Source organism: Xyrauchen texanus, chromosome 13 (assembly GCF_025860055.1).
Source record: "Xyrauchen texanus isolate HMW12.3.18 chromosome 13, RBS_HiC_50CHRs, whole genome shotgun sequence".
Taxonomy (NCBI): Eukaryota; Metazoa; Chordata; class Actinopteri; order Cypriniformes; family Catostomidae; genus Xyrauchen; species Xyrauchen texanus.
The window spans coordinates 38,843,707-38,870,733 of NC_068288.1; the positions used below are offsets into that span (position 1 = coordinate 38,843,707).

Consider the following 27,027-nt stretch of genomic DNA (forward strand, 5'->3'; position numbering starts at 1 on the left):
GTCTCAGAAAAGTTCTTTGCTCAGATCTGGCAAGATACCAAAGCCTGCAATCAAAATATATTTTGGTAACACTTTACAATAAGGTTCTATTCGTTAACATTAGATAATGCATTCGGTATTCTGTAAGGATACTCTTAACATTATGTTTTTTTACAGCATTGTTTTATCTTTTTTAATTTAAGAAAATTACAATTGACCATTGTTAGTTCATATTAGTTCATAGTGCATTATCTAATGTCAACAAATACAAATTTTGATTGAACAAATATGAACATTTACTAAGATTAATAAATGCTTAATTATTGTTCATTGTTCGTTCATGTTAACTAATGTTGTTAACTAACGTTAATAAATGGAACCTTATTAAAACTGTAATCACCGGCCTGGTCTCATGAACATTACTTGACCATGGCAAATGTTTTTGCAAAATGAAATGATGTGCCTGTTTGGCTGCAGTTTCCCAGTGAAATGTCCAGCGAGGGGCACCAAAAGTGAGTGAAATGGTGTCGTAATCAGACAAGGGTTTTAATTTAGGTGGAGGTTTTATTGAGTAAACTAACTTAAAATTTTAACCTAAACAATAGTCATCTAAAATCCAATGAGAGGTAGACACAAAACAGACATCCTTACCCTTAACCAATGCCTCAACTTAACATCCAATTACCAAAAAATAAAATGAGAAAGGAAAAGCTAATTTTCTGAATCATTATCTCGTGTCGCCTCTATGACACTCTCGTCTCAAATCTCAGCTTGCTTGCTCGGCTGGTCTCGTACCACATACTCCAGAGTCCAATGTCCAACACACTTGGACAACAATGAGGTTAGCTACCGATGATCACTTTGGAATAAGTGTGAAAATGTAGGTTGGTCTGTAATACAATCTTTAAAATGTGTTGTTTTTCAAATTATGTTTTACTGTAAAAGTGTTCTGATTTCATAACAGTGTCTGAGTAATAGTGCCAAACATGTGTTTCTACAGTCAAAACAAGCCTTTGTTGTAGCTCTGTGGCGCTCTAACACTGTAGCTCTGTGGCGCTATCAAATTGGTGTTTGTTTGAGAATACCGACCAGCCTGTCACTGCACCACTGACTCAACCAATAGAGTAAGTTTGGGGCGGGACTATCGGTTTGTCCGACCAATTGCGACAGGGAAATATCCTGGATACCTGTTTAAAAACAGGGTTATTTCTATTGAATCCTGTTGCTATTGCCACTGTAAATTACACACTTTACCTTTAAAAGAAAGCAAAATAAAGCTAAGAGCAGCCTTTGAGCAATAAAATTTCCCTCTGAGCAATTAATTAAATTAAGTGTTATAAAGACCATGTTGAGAAATAAATTATGTATAGGAAAAAGGATAATAGTATGTCATTATAAGTAACAATAAACACACATATCCTGCTCTTTGTGTAGATGTTTCTTTGACTCTTCAGTGAGAACTCCTGCTTTGACCTTGACCACTGACATTCAACCGTTACTGCAGCATTGTCATGGCAACTTACTTCAAACTTGGTAGGAGGCATTCACATGAAGAGGATTGTTTGATAAGTGTCAAAGTCTTTGTTCTTCTTATCATCAACATCAACACCATGCCTGGCTTACCGCTACATACAAACATACAGATGTCAGATACAAAAAAGTTGCCAGTCCTGTTCCAATCTATTCTGCAAGATTAAAAATACTTTTAACATGCAGTTTTCTGCCTTTAACACAATCACTAGAAAGAAGGCAGATAAACAGGTAGGTTTTGTTGATTTAAAGCTCAATAGAGCATTGACTTTAAAAACCTCTTCTGTTTAGAAGAATATTTTACTTGCTTTTAGCACGATACGTGCAAAGACCCATGTTATATAATTGAGCTAAAATGTCACCACAGCCTAATTGTTTTATTTTTTATTCATGAGAGAATTTTAAGTTTATGCATTTGCCTGGTAGCATAACAATATGCTTTTTGCCAGAAAAGTCACAAGCCATTCTAACTCAAAACGCCCACATGAGCTCCACAACTCAACAAGGTCATGTCTACTAACTGTTAAGCCACAACTCCAACAACAATAATTGAAGTTTTCTTTCCACCTAGCAACAACCAAAAACACCCTATTAATTGCATAGGAACATGCGATTAACCACTTAGATCCCCTCATAATCCTTTACATTTTCAAAAGATCTTACACGATCTTCAATGTGAATTTTTTGGGGCAATGATCCTTTAAAACTGACAAAAACTAGACAAAACAAGACTGGTCATTTTAGTGGGCAGACAGAAAGGAAGAGGAGAGAGATGGGATTCTGATAGTGTTGCCGAACCCGCCTTCACGTCCCCCTAAAAGTGACACTGTCGCCATGGTTACCAGAAGAGACCATGTCTTCCACATTTTCCACCAAATGATGGCATGACAAAGCAATCAAATGCAAACACGCATTCTATGAATATCTATAGAAGTGAATCATTCCTTTGTAAATCGTCCACTCTTAAAGGTATATTATGTCCAAAAATGTCAATTCTGTCATCATTTACTTATCGTCATTTTGTTCCAAACCCGTATGACTTCCTTTCATCCGTGGAACATGTTAGGAGATGTTAGGCTGAATGTCACATGAATGTCGCCATTTACATTCGTCATCTTTTTTTTTCATACAATGAAAGTGAATGTGACTGAGACTAACATTCTCAATTTTTTTGAGAATGTTTTTGTTTCATGGGGGAAATGATAAAAAAAAAATGTGAAGATGAGTAAAAAATGACAGATTTAAATTTTTGCATGAAATATCCCTTCAAATACTGTCCCTCAAGAGTTGTTAGTAACACTCTTCTTTGTCCTCATCTTTTATTCGTCGCTCAAAACATCTCCGGTCTGGCTAGAAGGGGTGGTTCAGATTTATCTGTGTAGTCCTTGAGATGCAAAGACAACAGCTGTGTCCTCAGACACACACCCCCCACACACACACACACACACACTAGCTGACCTGATCGACTGGTCCTTGGCAGAGCCCTATTTTTTCGTTCATTATTCATTTGTCTGCAATGAGAGGGAAAATCCAGTGGCAGAGTCTATATATAAACCTGCCCAGCCCCTGACACCGTTATTAATAGCAGCAGGCAGGCAGCTTCGGGATTCTACTGGAATGCTGTCTTGGAACACACACAAACACATGCACACCTTAGATGATCCAGTAGACAGCATGCTCGGATATTTAATGCCCTACTTTGTATGCTTTTATTAATATTGCATTTTATGGTTAACAATTAAATTAAAAAACAAACAAACAAACAAGACTTTTACATTTTCTTGAGAAAATGTGAGTGGTGCTTGCTGTGCAAAAGTCAGTGTTGCAATGCTGCAATGTTGTGGGTGGTTGCCAGGAAGTGTTCTGTGGTTTCTAGGTGTTCTGGGTGGTTGCCAGTTGGTTGCCAAGTTAAAAGAGTCCACCCCTAATCTCTTTGATATTCTGGTCCCTAGATATGTCTCGACTCCCTCCTTCAATGTAGATCTATGGGATTTTTTCTTCATCCATCGGGTGAATATTGCCAGTTTGATCGCTTAGACATGAAAAAGCACTCCTCATTTAGTCGCATCATTTGAGGTATCAACATGATTACACAATAAGTCTGCATGTTGTTTCTGAGAGTTCCAGTATCCCATGATTGGCCACATCATTACAAATCACTGAGAAGCGGCATTTCCTATCACACATTTGTATCCCACTGAGGTTTAGGTGTCGGTTTAGGGCAGTGGTTATCAAAGAGTGTGGCGCACCCCGAAGGGGGGGGGTGGGGGTGGGTTTGGGCATTGTAAGGGGGGCACAGAAGACTGGCCTGTTCTTAAATCTCATTCACTTTCACACATTCTACAAAAATACTGACAATGAACACATTGCTTGTGTAAACAAGCCATTCTGGTGCGCATGCCGTTGTAATGGATCAACTGAGGATCACGTTGACTGGTTATGTACATGTGCATGTGAATAATTTTACTTGCGTCCAATGTAAATTGTCAATGAGTAAAGAAAAGACGTTTTGCACATTATAAAAAATGTTGGTATCATTAATAAACATTGTTTCATTGATGTCTGTTTTAATGAATCTGACACAGTTTGCCACAGTGCACTTTTCAGAATGGTGAGCGGGGTTAATGTTGGGGTGTTCCTCCTAAAGTCCACTGTTTTGAGAATGCTCAGCTCCAGCTAGTTTTGACTGCACCAGATGGCCAGCTGTTCAACTTCCCTTCTGTATGCAGACTCATCGTCATCTTGGATGAGGCCGTTTTACATAAAAATGTATAGAATTGATATAAAAATGACAACACTACTTACAGAAACACTCATACTTAATTTCAAAAATGGAATTTTAAGCAGAAAACTGTAACTGCATTTTCACTGGCAGAATTTCACAATTAACTTTCATTCACTTCTGTTCAAAATGCAGTTACAATATATACAAATACATGTCTTACTATACTGCACTGTACTTCTTTTGTAGTAGTAAAAACAGTCATTTTTCAAATCAATATTTACATTTTTACTAGTGTAATAGTGTATCATTCCTGATATCAACACTTAAAAATCTGTAATTTTGTTATCACTTGTGACAATGCTAATTTCAGATATCAGGAAACGTACTTCCAGTGTCAGTAAATTGAAGAGTAATTAAAGATATTGTAAAAAGGCTTTATAACATAGATAGCTTAATGGATAGGATAACTTATATTTGTGTTATTCAAGAACAACCTACAATTAAAGATCAAACATTTTTCTGCAACAAACAAGCAATAATGCACCAATGCCACACAATTTACACTCTATTTGAGATGATAACAATGCACACACAAATACTTGTTAATCCAATGCACATAAATCATTAAAGACATAGAACAATGGATCAAACACCAACCAAAAAAACACTAGCACACAAAGTAAACACACACATACACACACCACTGCTTATCCTGGCAGAGACAGCTGTGCGTTCAAGCGTCCCACAAGACACAGTTGCCATAGTGACAGTGACGACACGGAAAAGAATGCATGTGTGTGCGTAAGTGTGCGTCTATGGAAAAGGAGACAGTGGCAAAGGCATTTACGACAACAAGACGAAAGCTGCAATGTAAAGAGCAACAACACATCCTTTGTAGAGAGGACAAGAACCCTGAACAAGACTTACAATACATGTAATGTAGCACAGCGTACACACCCTAATTAGGACCCTAAAGGACAGCTGGCAGAAGAATTGACCATGTAATCTGACTCTTGACCTGAATGTTTAAAGTTTAAAAGCAGCAACACCATGCAGAAAACAGATAGTGTTCAGGATTGTAGTTAATTCAAGGAAGAGGTAATTAAGAGAGGTGTACCAGGGCAATCGCATTATTTTTAAATTTATGTAATTCATATTTTTTCAAATTGATATTCTCATTAATTTGCCACATGAAACCTGCTGTAGCAGTTATAAGGGTCATTCTCAGGAAATGGTGTCATTCGTGTGCTAAGTATGTCCCAATGACTTGCTACTGATATACTGAGCTTGGTCACATAATTTGATAGTTTTGACTCTTTACATGAGTTTATCATGTAATTCAATATAACTTTTATTTATCCATCCATCCATCCATCCATCCATCCATCCATCCATCCATCCATCCATCCATCATGTTTACACTTATATTAGCCATGCCAAGCTTAATAACTGCACTCTGTTAGAAGGGAAAAGATACATTTTATACAGAAAAACAAGAAAACACATTCTTGGCACTGAATACTGACTGTAAATAATGTGTTGTAGTGCAATGATATTTGATGGCCATGATTAAACATGTTGCTCTGATCTTACACTATGTAACATTCAACCCCAAAACATTTAGAATGTAACAGGTTTGGCACAAAATGAGTTCTGAAAAAAATGTCATAGGTAATTAATATGTAATTGTATTATATATATATATATATATATATATATATATAAAAATTCATATGTAAATATAAAAATATTAATAATACATTTTTATACAAATATTTTATTATTATATATTTATATATATAACATGTAATATATTATTATTATGATAATACATGAATGATAATATTTTATTAATATTTTTTACATGTTTTCTGAATTGAATATATTAATGATAATTACATAATAATTCTATACATGTATAAATATAATATTATATTGGAAATCATGATTTCTTGAAAGTTTAGCTGTAACCTTTTCATATAAAAAAACCTTTCTGGCATAAATGGCAATTTTTTTTTTTTTTTTACATGACCCATAAACTGATGTTGAACAGTAGAAACGTACGGAGGCCATTGCTTTCCATTTCAATCTGGTTTTAGTTGAAAGACTTTGAGAGTCAGTCGCTTTCCCAAGTGCCTGCCTCAGAATCACACACTGGATTTGATAAACCATTCCCATCCTTGCGTGCCATTTATTTCGTACCGATGGCCTTTGCTTCCTTGTCATATCCATTCCAGCAGCAATCCAATCTCTGACACCCAGAAAAGGGTTTGCACTAAAAATGCCCTCTGTGCTTCAGCAGGCCTTGTGTAGTGTGTTTTACGGCCAATTCTATTGATTGAGGTGACTATAACACAGTATGGTGAGAGCTAACTGTCACTATAAACATGACAAGGCAAGTGGCGTGGACAGAATAAAATGACAACACGGGAAACTGTACTGCCCTGTTTCCTTTATATGTGCCATTGCTTTAATTTACTAGCCTGATGCGCATTTGAATGGAATAGCTATGCAATGGTTGGAGACATGGATGGATTTTCAGGGTTATCCATTTCATGTCACATAGCAATGAAAAATCACAAATGAGATCTCATTAATATCTCAATTAGGACTATCAATCAATTAAATTTTTTAATGAATGCTGATTACAGTCCTTAATCAAATTAACCGCAAGTAATCACATATAAAATGTATGCAGATAAAAGCTCCCAAATGAAAATTATTCAAAGATTTAATTGTGGCTGATGACTTACCACTGAATAAGCATGATCAAAATTACAGTATTTTGTTTGTTTTATTTACATTTCACGTGAACCTATGACTGATTTGATTGATCTACAGTACAACTTGTAAAAACTAATCTTGTTATCTTGACAACTGTAATCTCATTTGTTTCTCCAAGACAGCAATGAGATTGAAAGGAGACAAAATGGAACAGGTCTAAACATTACAAACAAAGCTCATCTGCTAAAATCCCATATTAAATCCCAAATTAAATCCCCAAAAATCCCTGTTCCTGTATCCATCAAGCTCAAATTCCGATGGAGTGTTAACAAGGGAAAGACTTCAATAGAAAATGAGACATCATATTCCTCTGTGATATGCTGACTGAAACTGTCTTTGATTATCTCTCTCTAGATTAGCCTTCCCTTGTATGCCGGAACTTTCTCATTGTTTCCTAATTGCTTTCATACAAGATCTGTCTGCCAATTTAGCTAGAGCTCATATTAAAAGAAACAGCATTTAGCGTTCACCCATCAAAGAAATTAAATGAACAAGTTTCACCATCTACAGCTCGTAGTGAGTCTAAAGATCTGTTCCAAAACCAACCTTACAAAAGGTGTTGCAAACATGCTGCAAACTTGTAAGGATGACCATATTCTGGTTTTCCAAAAAGGGAGGTGGTGGTGGGGGGGGTTATAAGGTTCAATAGAGTGTTACTATGAATGCAAAGTTTAATACAGTGAAACAGACACTCTATTAGCATAACATAACACAGAGCTAATGTGTGCTTCTAAATCACTTGCACCTTTAATAGCAACTGACACAGAAGTGCCAGCTTTATATGTCATAAATTCTGCTTCCCACGGATCTTGATGTGGACAAAAGCATGGGAATTGTTTGTGTAAAACTTCTGTAAATTTGCACTTTTGTTTGGGCATTGTTTCCACTCAGCTGTCATTTGCTGCTACTGTCAAGCAACTGTTTGATGCCGAACACAACAGTGCTTTGTGCATTCGTGGAGAGATTTTCAGGCAGCAATTTGGCCAATAGTTGCTGCAATCCTCTGATAACCGACTGATTAGTGTGCGAGAAGGGGTTAAAGCAATGCAAATATGCGCATACACACAATGACGTATTAGACTAGATGCGCATCATAATGTAACTATTCGGCTTGAATCAAGGACATTTTTGCAAATTTAGAAATCCCAGCCAGACACTTTTTAAGGCTGAAAAAGAGGATATGTCCAGGAAAAAGAGGACATATGGTCACCCTATGCAAACATTGCCACTCAATCATTTTCACATGCAAATGAGCTTTGCGGCAAACTCTTCATTGTCGCCAAAGGTTTGCTGCAGGTTCACCAGTCACCACTACCGGTAAAGAGCTACAAACCTCTGGCAATTATTTGTGTCGAATCACAAGCTCATTTACATGTGAAAATAATAGGTATGCTCTAAATGTGAAAGCTGTTCCAAACTATATGCAGTGAAATTAGGCTGCCTTACAAAAGATTTTGTTGTGGCTGATATCAAGTTAACAATATGTTAGCACTTCATTGTAATGAGCCCAGTTAAAAAATAAATTAAAAAATAACCAAGATAAGACACGATGGATATGTTGAATAGGAAAAGATAATATAAAATTGTTCCATCTAATTAAAAGTGCACTATTTTACCAAAAAAATGGTGTATGTTTGTGCTTATTAGAGAATAATGTTGTTAGCTTTGCAACATGCTAACTTCAGTCTATTAGAATCAATGGTTAGCATTAGTCTTTCATGTACTTCTCGTGAATTGCATTATTTGGCTTTCCAGAGTATTAACAGAGTTGCTGCAAATGAAGTGTCTTAAATCAGTCACTTATGAGGTTTCAAGTTCCTTACGAAAATTGAGAGTTCGCTGGAAAATTTGTCGCAAACTTGCTCCAAATTCGCCACAGATCATTTTTTACATGCAAATATGCTTGGCGGCAAACTTGCGGCATATTGTCTATTGTTGCCAAAGGTTTGCTGGAAGTTCACCTCTACCATTGAAGAGCTGCAAACATCTGGCATACATTTGCAGCAAATCACAAGCTCATTTGCATGTGAATATAGCTAGCTGTAAATTTGTATGTTTGTGGCTAGTTTAGATTTTTTCGTAAGGTTAGTGTACTGCCTTTAAAGGTAGCTGCTAATGTTGATAGAAAACCAGTTCACTTGGATTCGGAACAGAGTTTTTGCATTTAGTCTAAGATCATGTTGTCAGTACTTCAGAGCTGCAGCTAAATATATAACATGCAAACATACATATTGATCTGACTATGCTGCCTACCATACAGTAATAATACCTCTGGGCAGGAAGACCATTAAAGGCAGACAAAGATGTACTTAATGTACCAACATCATATAGGGTTTGGGGCTGGTGTCATCTGAAAAGGTTAAGAATCTTTAACAACAAGAAAGCCCTCTATATTCGTTTTATTCTACTGTGGGTCTCCTCTCACTCCAACCTATTGCTCTTGGCAGCAATAAAGTATTTTTCGAGGGCACAAAAAAGTGGTTTGTCAGATTAAGTTAATTAAAAGTAGGCCTAAGCATTGTTATCAGATAGGATGGTTCTGTTTATTTTCAATGATGGATTACACATTATGAATAAAGCTCCAATATGCATTATAGAAGTGCTCACATTTCTGGAGTGGCAGATAGATTGAGAGGGTTCTCGCTGCAGACTGTAGCATGATGAGGTAGTGGATCTAATCCTCTGTGTAGTGGATTTTGGTGACGTAGTGGATGATTTGGTTTTTATGCATTACACTGAGTACATTATTACTTAGTATTAAAGAATTACACTGAGACATTTGCTTAATATAACTTAGCATTTAAAAATGGTCATAACCATGAATTTTGTAAATTATTTTCCTTGTTTTCCATCTTCACCCTGAGAAAACAAGTATATAAATAAAGCAATATAGTCCTCACTATAATGTGCTCCTCATTTTAGCATCTCATCCGCTGTACATAAATGCCATGGAGTGAATTATATATATTTGTATATTAACATGTAGTGGTCAAACATACTAGGAAGTATGCAAAAGTGAAATTATAGTGAATTTGGAGCGCTTTAAAAATTACACACTCAGCACACAAGATGGAACCAAATGGAGCACATCTGTTACTCTGAAATGGAGTTGTGGAGCACAGAACCACTCAGAATACACTGTAATAATGCTTATACACAATACAGACAGGACAGAGCAGCGTGCATAGACTTTGAAGTGAACAGCTTGATTTATCTATTAATTTAGTTAAATCGTTGTAGCCCTTTGCAGTCAAATAATCGCACAGTGCCATACCGCAATTTTATTTTAATTAATTGCACAGCCCAAATATATAAATCTGTGTGTATGTGTGTGTGTGTTATATGACCGTTAAGTATGCTACAGTAATAAACTAAACATGAAAATGTTTTTTCTTTTTTTTTTTTGCCAATCAAAAAACTAGCCACTCATAAATGTTCTCTGTCTATCAATCATTTTGCACATTTAGGTTTGTTGACATCGGTTTTGCTGTTATTTTTTTAGAGGGCAGTGTTTTGGAGAAAGGGTGTGTGGTTAGAATGTCAGCAAAATGGCAGAAGTTAGCAAAACAGCTAATCTTTACAGCACCTTTAATCTGAAAGAAAAACATTTAGGGAGGATTCAAATACTTTTTAATTTGCAACAATTAAATAGCCAGTATTATAAATCTGAAAAAAATTGTCTACGTTAGTTAGGCTTTGCTGAGTGTTAAACTTTAGTTGATGCATCAAGCTAACTTGCACTTGCTAACAGCTCTGAACAAATGACCAACACAGTACACTGTATCTTTGTTATACTAACTCAACCCTGTTGCAATGAACAATCTCAGCCAAATTTCAATGTGAGAAAAGTTCTAGCATCATTGGCCAGGTCGTGTCGTCCTTGGACAATGCAGATGCTAAAAAAGAAACTGAGCCTGAGATACTACAGTATTGAGACAGCAGGGTATTGACATTTTGTCACAGGGGACACTGAGTACAGGCCAGCCAGGGCTGACTGTGAACATGAACCTCTGCCAATTCAGTCTTTCTTAATTTGTTTCATGTACATGTTACATTGTAATATATCTATAGATCTGTATCAGTGCCCTATACTATCCAAAGACTTGAATGAGTATGCTGAAGTGACTGGATGTACAAATGGTGTACAAAAAAAACGTTTTTAATACAAAAAATTGTATTATTATGTACATGTATATACATTGTGAAAAATAAAGTTTCAAACATTATTATAATTTTGTTTACACTTACTGTATAATGGCCTTGTCAAGCTCCATAGTTCAACTCTGTTATGGAAAAAAAAAAGCTTTGTAATGTTTGAACGAAAAGATTATTGTTTATTGCACAAGAATTCTGACAAAATACTCTGGTGAGGTGCAATGATAGCCAGAGATGGTATTAGACATTAGATTTTTACACTGATCTTCAACCCCAAAACATTTGTAATGTAACAAGTGTTGGCATAACATGTGTTTTGAAAAAATTATATAATTATCAATCAATTACAAGTCACATCGAACCTAAGCTTTACAACCATATTTACTATCTAGTCAGATTATAGGTATATGAATTCCAAACATTTTGTGACAGGGATTAAATAATATAACGCTTATGCTGAGGTAAATAATGATACATAACTATCCTATTTTGTTTCATATTGTTAAAACAACACTATACCTAAGCATATCAATACACTCTACATGATGACACTGAAGAGACCAGATAAATCATTACACAAAAAGTTTAGTGACCAGGTAGGATGGGTCGATGCCTATATGTGATATACTTTATATATTAATCATAACCTGGGAACAGATGCATTAATGACAGTAAATAGGATTTATGCCTGTATTGTAACATTGGTTACAGTGGGCAATGAATCATGAATTATCTACAATATTCTTATCCAATATACTATAGGTATAGCCAAAAGACCTAAAAAAATATGCATGTTAACATGATTTTAGTGTGATCAAATCGTTTACTAACATTTTCAGTGTAAAGCAGGGCTGGACTGGTAATCTGGCTTACTGGGCATTTTCCGGGTGGGCCGACGCACTTTTGGGCCGATCAGGGGTGGAATGGTCATCGGGAGAACCGAGCAGGCTGGTGGTTCGACTGTGAAACGTGCCGAATGGGCCGCGATAAGCAACAATGTGCCACTGCATTATGCAGAACGGACCACAAAGTGGTGCCGCGATATGCAGAAAAGGACAGCGAACACCATCCAACCCCATGTTTCCCAACCTTTTTTCCTTGAAGGCCCCCCTGATATCATCTGCCTAATATTGTGTATGTCCCCCTCATGCTGCCAAAACAACACTAACTCGCATCTCAGAATAGCATTTTGAGATGCTATTCTACTCACAACAATTGTACAGAGCGGTTATGAGTTACCTTAGACTTTGTCTTTTCGAACTAATCTGGTCGTTCTATGTTGAGATCTCTCATCAATAAGGTGTTTCCATCCGCAGAACTGCCGCTCACTGGATGTTTTTGTTTTTGGCACCATTCAGAGTAAATTCTAGAGACTGTTGTGTGTGAAAATCCCAGGATATCAGCAGTTACAGAAATACTCAAACCAGCCTGTCTGGCACCCACAATGCAGATTTTAGTGCAGTGCATAAAATCATGCAGATATGGGTCAGGAGCTTCAGTTAATATTCACATCAACCATCAGAATGGGGGGAAAATGTGATCTCAGTGATTTGGACCGTGGCATGATTGTTGGTGCCAGGTGGGCTGGTTTGAGTATTTCTGTAGTATTATATTATATTATATTATATACAACAGTTAGTTCCGGTCCTCAAATCTGATTGAACGAGAGACGTTCTATGAGCACTCGGACACTTCACTGTGTGTGTGTATCACTCCGCTTGTGTTCGTGCTGTTCTAAAATAAAGTGTAAGAGCAGTGCATATCTGTTAGGAGTTACTGTCTTTATTTTTGAAATTACATATGTTAGCCAGCAGGTGGTGGCAAAAGATCATTTTTGTGTGTAATATGAGCCAGTTGGTGGCGTAAAGTGAATCCGTTAGTCATTGTTTACATAGAACAGCGCTCCGTGATCGCTCGTATTACTAATACATTACCAAAGCTAGGAAATAGCTAAAAAAAAGCTTTAAATGGACAACTTCAGGATTAAGGCTCATCACTGCTGAGAGACACAACAGACTGATTTATTACAGAACTTGAAGTACCTTTTATCGGAGTTTCCACATTGGATATATACTGTTTAAAATGGCGGAGGACATTGCTGTTTTAATAGTGAATGACTCTTGTGCACCGGCTACCACAAAATAGAGAAGAATACCCCTGCTTGGACATCTATTTTCCACTGAGAAAGCTGACCTTCAGAAAGCAGACAGCATCTCTGGTTGGTGTGGCAACAGCCAATCTCTCGCTCTCACACACACACACACAGGCAAACACACATTCACATCCATCCGTTTATCCTTGTTTATCCAATAACTTGTTAGAAACAGCACAAGCCGTGATACTATTTCTGAAGTGAACTTTTTGAATTACTAACAGAGGCTTGGACGCATCATTTGTTTTGAACCAGCAACAGCAGATTCTGATCGGTCGTGTAATAAAGTAGTTCCAAGCACAAATGCGCTTTTATGACCGTACTCAGTTTTTTTTTTTTAAATGTACTTGTTCGTTGAAATGTTGTATATAAGCAGTGCGGCTGAATCACAGCAGTTCTGATGTAGGGCAATATCGCACTCTTGCTTGTGTGATATTGCTTAAATATATCTACAATGGTTAACAAATGTTTTAATTAATAATTTCTGAGTTAAATTACTCAGTCATTTCTCCCCTGTGCTTTTTGGCAAAACAGATGCCAAAAGCAAAGCTTGACAGCACTAGCAACAGTAAAGAAGGCATCTCCAATCTCTCTCTACCTGTGTGCGCTTTTTGTGCTGGCCTGCACGTGCGAGATAGACAAGATAGCAAAGGTTAAGAGAAATGCAAAAATAATGCAAAATTATAAAGAATTATGAAAATAATATTTTGATTAGAATTTAGTAATGTTTTGGAATGTACATTCCCTGCCATGCGGTTGGATTTTGCATTACTGCGATAGTTGAACATTTCTAGCGGTTTACATTCAGAGCCAACCTGCAGTTGCTTGATGGTCTCATAATAAAGATTTAAGATGTCACCAAGGTATGTTGTTTAAAGAGGTTTTTGCAGTCATTCAGTGTGTGGATATTCCATTCCATTTAATTCTTCAACTGGTCAAAGGAAGAAAGAACTCTTTCATTCATTTTATATTGCTTCAGAAGGCATGGATTTAACCACTGGAGTCATATAGATTACTTTTATGCTGTCTTTATGAGCTTTTTGGACCTTCTAAATTCTGGTCATCATTCAACTGCATTGTGAGTACCTACATAGCTGAAACATTCTTTTTTATTATTATTTTATCCCATTTTCTCCCAATTTGGAATGCCCAATTCACACTACTTAGTAGGTCCTCATGGTGGCATGGTTACTCACCTCAATTTGGGTGGCAGAGGACAAGTCTCAGTTGCCTCAGCTTCTGAGACTGTCAATCCACGCATTTTATCACATGGCTCATTGTGCATGAATTTTCATTTTTAGGTCAACTATTCCTTACACCTCCATGAAAGAAAGAAATTCATACAGGTTTGGAACAACATGAGGTAAATAAATAAATGATATTGGCATTAAGTGATAATGACAACATTTCATTTTTGGTGAACTATCCCTTTAAAACCTTAAAAATCATACATTGTAAGTGCCTCCTTGTAACCTCTATTTTATTTTTAAGAAAAAGAGCGTAGACTCAAAATTATTAATCAACATAATGCCCTAAATACTGTCTATTGAGCTTAACTTGTGGTGAACCCAGAATATTGCTTTAAGGGTCACAAATAATATTTGACACAGGGTTCTTAGTCTCTGATATGATATTTCTGAGTAGCCAAAGCATGCTAATCAAACTAGCAAGTTTTTAAGAATCAATGTTATCTTCATTGTGTACGCACTGCACACTACATACGCTTACTTAAACACAGAGACACAAGCCATTGCCCCGGAAAACGATGGAGTTTGCCATGGCAACAGAGGCTCTGCTGCCAATTGTGTAGGTGAAAGTGAAGGCTGTGATTAAGGATGGATTCAAACTTAAATTGTTTGAAAGTTAAATAATTTATCAGAAAATGAAAGATTTTTTTAGTACTTATGCAAATAAGAAAGTAACTCAAAATATTTGATTGTGCTATTTGAATTCATGCCTCTAAAAGGCTACCAAACACATTATTGTGGCAGCGGGGGCATGGTCGTACGTCCATCCTGAGAGAGAAAAAGCAGTAATGGTGCATACACCTGAGCCAGATAATGACTAACACCTGTTTCCAATTGCAGTATGCTTGGGGATACCGGTATAAATGGAACCACACCAGCAGCAAGACAGAGAGAGTGTCTGGAGTTGCTACCTGGGTGCTTGATGTTGTGAACCTGATGTGTTATTGTGAGGGTGAGAAGCTGAAAAGATGATGTGTTAATGTAAAGCTGAAAGCAGATATTTTGTTGAGAACTGAAGACACTTACATTAAAGGTCGACTCATGTAGCCTCCAGTGTCCTTCCTTCTTGAACCTCCGTACACTGGTGCCGAAACCCAGGAAGGTTGGAGGAAGTACGCCTCATGGAGTCCTCGCAGTTGGCAGAAGTCATCAAGTCCCTCGCCGGCCTACAACACACCCACCATCAGGCCCTGCTTGAGCTTCGACAAGACCAAGATTGCCGCTTTCAGGAGATCCTTCAAGCTCAACCAGAGCTTGTGAAACGGAACCTTCACAATCAAGAGAATGCCCCAGCCGTGACCCTGGACACAGCAGTCCTCATGCCCCCACCACGCTCATGAAGATGGGGTGGAAGATGATCCAGAAGTCTTCCTGGATCTCTTCGCGCGAACAGCTGAGATCTGGGGTTGGCCATGTGCCCAGGCTCATTCCCTTGTTGTCTGGGGAAGCCCAATTTGCAGCTCAACAACTGCTGGAGGCTAGTCTCCTGGAATACAATGTCCTGAAGAAGACCATCCTTCAGCGGGTAGGCTGCAGTCCAGAGCAATACTGTCAGCTCTTCCGTTCGATAAAGTTGGAGGGGACCAGCCGCCCATTTGCCTTCACCCAATGGCTCCGAGATGCCTGCCAGTAGTGGCTGCAGGTGAAGGACCGTGACGTTGAGGGAGTTATCGACCAGGTGGTGCTGGATCAGCTGATCTGTCGGCTACGGAATGGCAAGGCATAGTGGGTCCAGTGCCACCACCCGCTTCGCTGGAGGACGTTGTCAAACTGGCGGAGGACTATCTGACAGCATACAAGAGGGCGGAAGAGCCCTCCCACACTCTCTCACCTCCCCCTGTGTTTTCCCTAATCCCCCCCAAACCCCCCCCCCACCACCCAGGGGGACGGAGCCCGAGCCATCTTCATCAGCTCCACGCCAGGATAACTTGAGGGAGGGGGAGGCTTTGGCCCTACCACCATTAAGGGGTTTCCTGAAAGGGATTTCCCTCTAGAGCGGACGAGAGACGAAACCCTTAGGCATGCCCTTGACCAAGTGAAAGTCATTGACTGTCAGCGTCTCCAGCCAAACGTCGTATATCCATATTTTGGCATAATAAAAAGCGGTGGTATCGTGTGATGCAGGGTGCTCAAACAAATGCAAATACAACAAAGCTGTTAATACCGCAGAGCCATCTGGAAATGTTATTCCAGGCGGATCGGTGAGGGAAGAGAAAAACGTGACTAATGGCCTTCCTGCAACCGGGAGAAAAAGTGCCTGTATTACTACCCACATCGAGCTTCAAATTAGTCACCAAGTGGCAAGGACCATTTGAGGTCACACGACGAGTGGGGGATCTCGATTATGAGGTGAAACGAACCGATAGAGGGGGGTGAAAGTCAAATAAATCACAAAACCCAATCATATCGCCCTGGTCATTTGTGGACACCACCTCTCACCGTATCAAGTCACAGAGGTGGCCAAGTTGCAGGAAGAATTTGCGGTAGACAGGCCAGATGTCTCCCTGGTCTGAGTCAGGTGGTGTGGATATGTGGCAGCGTGGCCGTGGTCGAGCGTCCGTCCGGAGAAAGAGAAAGCATTAAGGGAGCATACACCTGAGCCAAATAATGACTAACACCTGTTTCCAATTGCAGTAAGCTTGGGGAGAGAAAAATAAACAGGACCACTCCAGCAGCAAGATGGAGGGAGAGTCTAGAGTCACTACCTGGGTAATTGATATTGTGAAGCTGATGTGTTATGGTGAAGCGGAGAAGCTGAAAAAGACACTTACATTTAAGATTGACTCACGTAGACATTGAACTGCCTCCTGTGTCCTTCCTGCTTGAACCTCCTTACAATTACTTAAGCATAAAAACGCACATATACTTCAAGTCGGCCATGCATATATTAAATGAATTCCTAGCTTTCACCTTATTGCACTGCTTTCACTTATACCAGTGTCTTTGGCCAATTAAAGGGAAAGGTCATGCAAAAATACTGTACAAATTCTGTCATTATTTACTCACCCTAAAAAGGAGATGCTGTGCAAATTTTAACCAAACTAACGTGTCCTTTTGTGTTCTCCAGAAGAAAGAAAGTCATATGGGTTAGAAATGATAAGGGAGAGAACATGATGACAGATTTTTAATTTATAGGTGAACTTTTCCTCTAACTGGAGCTCAAACCTGTTCTTGAATGCCAAAGCCAGACATGGTGCTCTAGAAAAGTCACTTCTTTTGATGTTGAGACACTGACGTAAGCCCAGGAGTGGACTGGCTATAGGGAGGTCTGGGCCGAACTCCCCAACAACCACACCCCCTCCTCCACTCGACAACTTTTGGGCCAGTTTTAATTTCAAATCCAGGGCCAATTTCTCTCTTCCCAGTCCGCCCCTGCATTAGCCTCTTGCATTTCTGACTTGTGGCATGTTTTTGTGAACAAAGTGTGTATTTGTGTGTGTGACAGTGTGAGAGCGAGATGAGATAGAAGGCTGTTTTTATGCTTGGCTGTTTAATACAGTAACTATTTTACTCTTCAAGGCTATTGGTGGATGGTGGTAAATTTCTGATGGGGTTTATTTATAATATATATATATATATATATATATATATATATATATATATATATATATATATATATATATATATATATACAGTTATGTTTTTTTATTAACATCTTTAATCTTTAAACATTGCTTAGCTATGTCTAAAGGGATAGTTCACTAAAAAATAAATTCTGTCATCATTTACACACCCTCATGTCTTTCCAAACCCGTATGACTTTCTTTCTTTCATTGAGATGTCAAAGGAATAGTTTACCCAAAAAGGAACGTTCTCTCATCATTTACTCACCCTCATGCCAATCCACATGTGTATGACTTTTTTCTTCTGCTGAACACAAACTAATATTTTTAGAAGAATATCTCTGCTCTGATGGTCCATTCAATGCAAGAGAATGGTGGCCAGAATTTGAAGCTCCAAAATGCACGAAAAGACAGCATGTCTTCAGAAGCAATATGATAGGTGTGGGTGAGAAACAGGTTCATATTTAAGTCATTTTTACTATAAATTCTCCTCTCTGCCCTGTAGGTGGCAATTTGCATGAAGAAAAACAAAAGAAGAACTCTTAGAAGAGAAAAAAGGACTTAGATATTTAACTGTTTCTCACCCACATGTATCATTTCACTTCTGCAGACATGGATTTAACCACTGGAGTCTTATGGATTACTTTTATGCTGCCTTTATATGCTTTTTGGAGATTCCAAGTTCTGGAAACCATTTACTTGCACTGAATGGACCAACAGAGGCATTTTTCTAAAATCTTAATTTGTGATCTGCAAAAGAAAGAACGTCATACACATATGGGATGGCAAGAGGTTGAATAAATGATGAAAGCATTTTCATTTTTGGGTGAGTTATCCCTATAAGCCTCAGTCACCATTCACTTTCATTGTACAGGAAAAAGATCCAAAATGATCTAATGAAAGTGAATGGTGACTGAGACTAACATACTACCTTTCACTTCCTTTTGTGTTTTACAGAAAAAAGTCATTTTGGGGGGTGAACTATACCTGTTAAATTGAATTGTCTCCAATTAAACATGTATTTCTATTTTATCTTCCCCAAAAGTGGCCAATTCAATAATATCTAAAGGCCGGTGCACACTGTACGATTTTGGCCACGATTCTGCCATCTGAGACAAATTTCGGGAATTCTAAAAGATTTCTGTCATCGTAGGGCAAAATTGGCAATCTTATGACGTTTAGTTTGACATGCGCACGACGGCCGATTAAAATCCTTTGCAATGATCATTATCCTCCGACGAAGTTCTGGTGGTGTCAGAAATTTACATCGCATTCGTATATTGTGTTGGCTATTACGACGGCCAGATGAGATAGACCGCTCCTTTCTCACGCCCCAATTCACTGTTTTGGGAGAAAGCCCACTGAGCTCTTTAGGAAGAAACCTGCACTATATCTGCACTATAGCAACATTTATGCCCAGTTATCACTCCACTCAAGCTCTTTCCTCTTGGTAATTAGAATACAGTTACATTCAAATACTTTGCATTTTATTGTCTTTTGCTTCAGTTAATATTTAGTCCTTTCAGATGGAAAACTTTTATACATATACTCAATGCGTTCATATCGTACATTCTGACAAGTAGCAATCTTAAAGGTAGTAAAAATCCTACAGTGTATAGTGGGCTTTACTGAATAATACAATGGGAGACACTTCACAGACCCACTTTTACAAATTATGTAAATGAGTTGCAGCAGTCTGATGATTAAGGTCGATTGCACTAAAACAAGCCACATGGCATCTAGAAGCATTATAACTGCAGGGTAACTTCGAATACAGAGTGTTCATGTTACACATCACAATAATTATTTAAAATTGCAATAACACTAAAATCATAATTAGAAGCTGTTCTGCAAAATAATTGAATAATCTAACATGGACACTGTAATGTAAAATGGAATTCTGTAAGGTGCTAATAAAGCCACGTCCACACTAATCCGCTTAAGATTGAAAGTTTTCTAACATCTTTGTTTTCTAGAGTATGCAGCTATGGAGACTGTTTTGGTCTGATAATGGTTAAAAAAAGCATCTCTAACTTTTTTAGTATAAACAACAGAGAACTATGGTTAAAAAAAAAAGGGAAGAACAACTGGACATGTGATTGTTCCCAGGAAAACATCACAGAGAATCTGAAAACTTTCAAATCAAACTTTCTTTCTAGTCTTTTCAAGCCTTCTGTAAGGTCAATATCTGTAACTGTTTAATCAGAAATGGGCTGAGCAACAGAACATTCTGTTCCATAGAACGTTTTAGGAGAATTAATTCCTCAAGTTAACTGTAATTGGGTCATGAAGAAAGACAGTAAGCAAAATGCGGTAAGACTTTATGATAATGTTCCATTTGTTAACATTAGTTAATACATTAAGTATCATGAACAAAAAATTAACAATACACATTTTACAGCATTTATTAAACTTTGTTAATGTTAATTAATAAAAATACAATGTTCATTGTTAGTTCATGTTAGTTCATAATGCATTAACTACTGTTATCATATGCAACTTTCGATTTTTATATGTATTAATAAATGTTGAAATTAACATTAACTAAGATTAACAAATGCTGTAAAATAGTTGTTCATCATTAGTTCATGTTAACTAATGTTGTTCACTAATGTTAACAGATGGAACCTTAATGTAAAGTGTTCCCTAATACGCAATAGCAAGTTCAAATCAGAATGGCTGAAAAGAAGCTAAATCAACGTTTTGAATTGTAACATCAAGGTCTAGAATGGCAGGCAGTACATATGATGTGGCAGGGCCTAAAATGAGCAGTTCATGTTTGATCACCTGCCAGTGTTTCTGAATTAAAGCAGTTCTTTAAAGAGGACTGTGTTACATCTCCATCTAGGTAATATAAAAGGCTAATGTTGAATTTTAGGAAGCATTTGATTACAATTATTGCATCTAATGTGGAAGTGGCATTTCCCTTTTTTACACAGGGGATATGGTTATATCACCTGCGCTCTTTAAACACATTTAATCCTGTGATCTTTAAACACATTTAATATTAGATTAAGGATAATGTTTAATATTATTTGATACTTAACTTTTTATTTAGAGGGTTCCCACACTTTTAGAATTTTCATGACTTATCCGTAACATTATGATTACTGGATACATATATTTAAAAATAATTTTGATTCAGACCGATTTGCCAATATATAATTTAGAACAATTTATAAACCGTTTCAACTGACAAATTATAAATCATGATGACTCGTGAGCAATTTTTGCTCCATGCAATCTTAAGAGCAATATTAAGCCAAATTAAAATCACCAGAACAGAGAAAAATGAGAAAATTGTTCACTATAGAAATGTCATGACTATTGAGATTTTATTAATTTTCATTCATTACAATTTAAAAGTTTCTTAATAATTTCAGGTTTAATATACTGTACTGAAAACATTGTGTATGGCAGTAAAGAAAATGAATAAGTCAGCATTCAAGATTGAAATTATTCCTTATATCATATACTTTTATTTATATTCCATTATTTCGTCTCCTTCATGTTGCTTCCGCAGCAGGGCTGGACTGGTAATCTGGCATACCGGTCATTTTCCCGGTGGGCCGCCAGTGGGTCGGCCGCGAAATGTGCCGAATGGGCCGCAATAAGCTAAAATGAGCCGCCGCATTATGCTTAACGGACTACAAAAAGATGCCGCGATATGCAGAAAAGGACAGAGAACACTACCAGAGGCGGGGGAGAACCTATCGTCCACCAAAAACGCAGCGGGGCGTTCCTTCCGCCAGGGGCCGGAGGACTGCCTCCGATCTGCTCTTGGAGGTGTGGCTGTCACACATTAGAGGGGGAGGAGTGGCGGAGGACCAAGCTGCGATGTATCGGAGAACCGGCAAGTAAGCGTTTTTTGTTCTCTCTCTCTCTCTCCTCACTCTCCCACTGCCGCTCTGTGTTGGCCTTTACCTCTCTTTTTTTTAATGTTTCCTTAATTTGGCACGATCGCCGTTACGGTGTGTAGGTGCCACATTTTTTTTAGTTTTCTTCCCTTTGACCTGCCAGCAGATGGGTCAGATGGCACACCCCTCCCCAGGGAAAGGGGGTGGGGGGGGGGGGGTGTATGTCATGCCAGGGGCTCCCCGGCCAGAGAGAACAAGAGAGGAATGTGGCAGGGTGGAGGGCGGGACCGGGTCGTGATTCCACACACCCGGCCCCTAATCAGGCTAATCAAGCCTCATAGAGGGATAAAGGCCAACTGGAGACTGCAGTGGGACAAAGAGAGGTTTACGGACAGCTATCTGACACCTTTGTGTGTTTATCTTTTTGTTTACATTTTTATTAAACTATTATTTAAATCATCAAGCCGGTTCTCGCCTCCTCCTTTTCCTTTAATCCCTTTACAAATGACAATTACGCCAACTAGAACAAGATAAAGTTTACAAAAAAGGGTCACATTCAGCTGTTTTTTACATACCATATGTGTTGTTTTTACTTTTTGAGATTTCAGAGTCATGATAATAGTCATATGGCATTTACTTGAAACAGGAAATTTTGGCAAAGTATTAAGTCAAGTATCGCAAAAAGCTTTACAAACCATAAGCATCAGAGCTACAAGGGCTTCTGGAAGGGCATTGGCTGTAAACAACCACATCCTGTAAGTGATTACTTCCCTTTATACCAAATGAAAAGAGTAAATAAGACTTGTGGTTTGTGACATCTCTTAAAATCAGGAGATATCCACGTCACAGAATGTACCATGGGTCTTCAATAAACTTGATGGGCTCAGAAATTAGATTCTTTGAAAAGAACATTTGCTAATTACTCTGCCTTGATCTGTTCATGCTTATAGGCTGACCTCACAGCACCACTGTAATTGGAATTAAGCTTGGGTGAATTGTCATTCCTTGCATCTGACAAGTATTCTTAAACCAGCAGTTCTGCATCTCCTCCAGGTGCAAAATATTCGATAATATACTGTAATATTCAGTTGTATATTTACCGATACAACTCACCATGAAATTGAAGATAAATAGGCCTACTTAGATTGTGAAAGCACAACCCAGATTTAAACTGTTTAAATAGTTTAGTTGGTCCACACTGATAATAAGTATTGGGTGTAATCTAATCATAAATTAATTAGTCACTGTAATCAAAGTCAGAAAATAGTGTAAAGCATTACATTTTAAATTCTTGTAATCAGATTGTAGTTAGTGACATTCATTTAAGTTACTTTTAAGTACATTATTGGGTTACACCTATTTCTAAATAGATTCATTTGTGCAGAATAATTAATTTAAAGCACAAATAAGTGTTTAAGTATTAAAGTGTACATCTGTAATTTGCCTGCAACAATGAACAAGGAAGAAATGCAGATATTATTTTGAATTAATTGAATGGAAAAACAATGTTTTCTGTGAAAGGTTTTAGAGAGTAACTTAAATGTATTCATTAGTAATGTGATTACATCGTCCAGGAATAAATCAGTAATCCAATTACTAATTTAGACAAGTAATCAGCAATTGGTAGTTGTTTACTTTTTGGAGTAACTTAACCTTAACACTGCTGATAATGGCTTAATATATATGACATAGGTACTCCATAAGTCTACATTAATATTTCCATATTCTAGCTGGGCTGTCATGGGATTAAAGGCCCGTTCACACCAAAAACGATAACTATAATGATATCTACAACAGAACATTTTTAAAAATCATTCTAAAAGTAAGAGAATAGTGGAGTCTGAGGAACGATATCATTGGGATCACTTTCAGAGTCATTGTTTTTTTCAGGTAATGAATGATAAAAACATTGACAGCCAGTCAAAATCCATCCAACTTTAAAGCGCTGGAGCCATAATGTGCACTCATCTTCAAAATAACACATTCCAGTACCAGACCACCATTTATTATTACACACATGAATGAAATGGAATATCCTGCTCAAGAACCAGCAATGTTTTTCTGCATTTTTCTTAAGTATTAACGGAGATTAATAAAAGTCATTAAGGCATAAGTTTACCTCAGGTATCCAGCACTAATATCAACAACATAGTATTGCCTCCTTTGCGAAACATAAAGCAGTAGCAGGTCATCTACATCCATTTTCTTGACTGTGACCATAACTGCAGCACGCACTTGGAATAAGCAGAACGTTATTGACCATCGGTGTGGATGTTTGGTTATTATTACAGTTATCATTATAGTTATCATTGTTGGTGTGAACAGGCCTTAAGTCTTATTTGTTGGTCTCAAGTATTGGAGTGTCATTCACAATAAACTGCAGAATTCGAGAGTAACCTAATTCACCCTAAATGGCACTGAATCAAACTAGAGCCTACTACATAAAGAAGAAAATTTTGTAAAATATGCATTCATTGTGTGATTTAATTATATTCCCATAAAAATCACACTTACTGCCTCTGCATTCATGCACTTTGCTAATGAACAATTGAGCCACCACTACTTTACAATGCTTTGACCATGAGGCTTACGGTGTCAATTAAATGCAAAGTACTTAATTCAAAGCAAATTGCCCCCTTCCATCTTGTAAATTCTATCAAAATTATTCAGTAAATAGCAAGGTATTTGTGAATGCAGAAAAGTTGAAGTCTATATTTGAAATATGACCAGACGGTAATTTGCAATGAAATGAAGTTAGACTGGCATAATATTAATGTGCGGTAGGGCCATACGGCGAAATCTGATTTGAGACAGATTTAGGCAGAGCTTGGTTCGAGTGAGAATGGGGGGACTGAGGAGGGGTTGAGAACAGAATGGGACACAGAGTCTCAGGGAGGATAATTAATGTGACATTTCCCTGACATTTAGCCAGAGGTGCAGTAAAAGAGTCTAAAGAAAGAGAGAGAAGTATGGAGAAGGAAGAAGAACAACGTAACAGAGCCAAAAACCAAGCTTGACTCCTTGTTCAGTTCTATCTTAAGCTAAACACAGAACTTATTATAATACATACGCATAAAAAGTACAATACACACAAATGTGTGTCCAATTCAGCCATGAACCACTCAAGCACATTCTAACCACTCACAAAAAGTAACTTTGTCCTTTTGCGAAGCCCTTCCTTTTAAAGCTATAAAGTCATCACACTGTTCCCTGGTAACAGTCTTGCACTGAACTGTCCCTCCCTGTCCCATGTGACCAACCAGCTCACAGGTACACAAGTATTAAATTAGAACAAGTAAAATAGACAGCCAGCTCAGAAGGAGAACCAAAACTTAGGGAACAGTTTGCAGATAAGCCTTGATCTTCTGATCAACTCTAACATCTACAATTTAACCGCAATACAAGATGCTGTATTGTGTAGCAAATGTGTCCAATACAACATCAATAAATAATACGTCTATCATTGGACATATTGCAAACTACCTTCAAATGTGTATATATGTATATACAGTATGTATGTATGAATGTATGTATGTATGTACTGTATGTATGTATGTATATATATCTATATACAGGGTTGGGGTGTAATAAAATTCATGTAACGGGAATACATATTTAAAATACAAAATATAAGTAATTGTATTCCACTACAGTCACAATTTAAATTGGTATTTGGAATACAGTTAAATTCAAAAAGTATTTTGATTACTGAAGAGATTACTTTGCATTTTATTTTCATTTGTTTCATTTAATATTTAGTCCTTTCAGATGGAAAACATTTATACATATAAATGATGCGATGCAAAGTGCATTTGAACAGCGGTGAAACAATTTCTTATGATGTGTTACATTCATACAAGCAGACAGAGAAGTAAGTTTGAAGTAAGTTTGGAGCAGAAGAAATAGAAATAAACCTTGTTTAATTTGTCATGTGAACATTTAGCTTAGCTTTACGCTAAGCTAAAATGCTATTTCCAGCCATTTTACATGCATGTTATAAGGCATGATCATATTTCTTTATCAAGAAAATCCACGTTAGATTATAATTTATTTTTTCTAGTAAGACCTTTAATATTAGGGCAAAAATCATATTTTTGTTAACAATTTTTGTATTGTTTTCCTGTAAAAATATCTAAAAATCTTTAAAACATGATCAGTTTGATTTATCTTGTTTTTTCAGAGAATGTATTTTTAACATGTATATTTTTGTCTTACTGTACTGAGTTTTTATAGTCAAAACAAGTGAAAAAAAAATCAACCAGTGCCGAAGAAGTAATCCAAAGTATTTAGAATATGCTACTCATCTTGATTAATCTAATGGATTACATTACAAATTACATTTTACAACATGCATTCTGTAATCTGTAGTGGAATACATTTCAAAAGTAACACTCCCAACACTATATATATATATATATATATATATATATATATATATATATATATATATATATATATATATATATACATCTTTGTAGGTTGTATACAGTATATATATATATATATATATATATATATATATATATATATATATATATATATATATATATATATATATATATGGGTGATTCTCATTAAACCTGTAAATACAATTTCTTTTCTTCTTGAGTTTGGAGCAAAATAGGACCAGGACATTTACTTGATAGGTTTCATTCATTGTGTGACAGGTTGTTATGTCAGGTGTTGTGTCAAGAAGACTTTGTTAAAACATGGATGCAATGACCGGAAATGTGGGTCAACAAAGAAAAACACTTGTTCAGATTTGGATACTGCCCTCATGATAAACATACTGTAATCAATGGCTAATCATTCATTGCTAAAGTATAACACATGGTGAACCCATGCAAGTTTGCGTCCCTATTGTGACAACCAATGTAGATGTGCTAGAAAAAGTGACTTCAGTCTGAACAGGAAAAAAAATCTGATCTGACTACATGAAACTTTGTTGAAACAATTGAAAACAAATCAGATATCCCCTGAAGGACCTAAATCTCAGAACTACACCAATTATTGACCTACTGACGGACCCATGCAT

At 37.1% G+C, this 27,027-nt stretch overlaps 1 protein-coding gene across 1 annotated transcript in view; it reads right to left on the bottom strand.

The window, feature by feature from the left end:
• LOC127654117 (potassium voltage-gated channel subfamily B member 1-like) overlaps positions 1–27,027 on the bottom strand; it is a 37,473-nt gene that overhangs the window by 7,082 nt on the left and 3,364 nt on the right. The gene's annotated exons all lie outside the window — the stretch shown is intronic.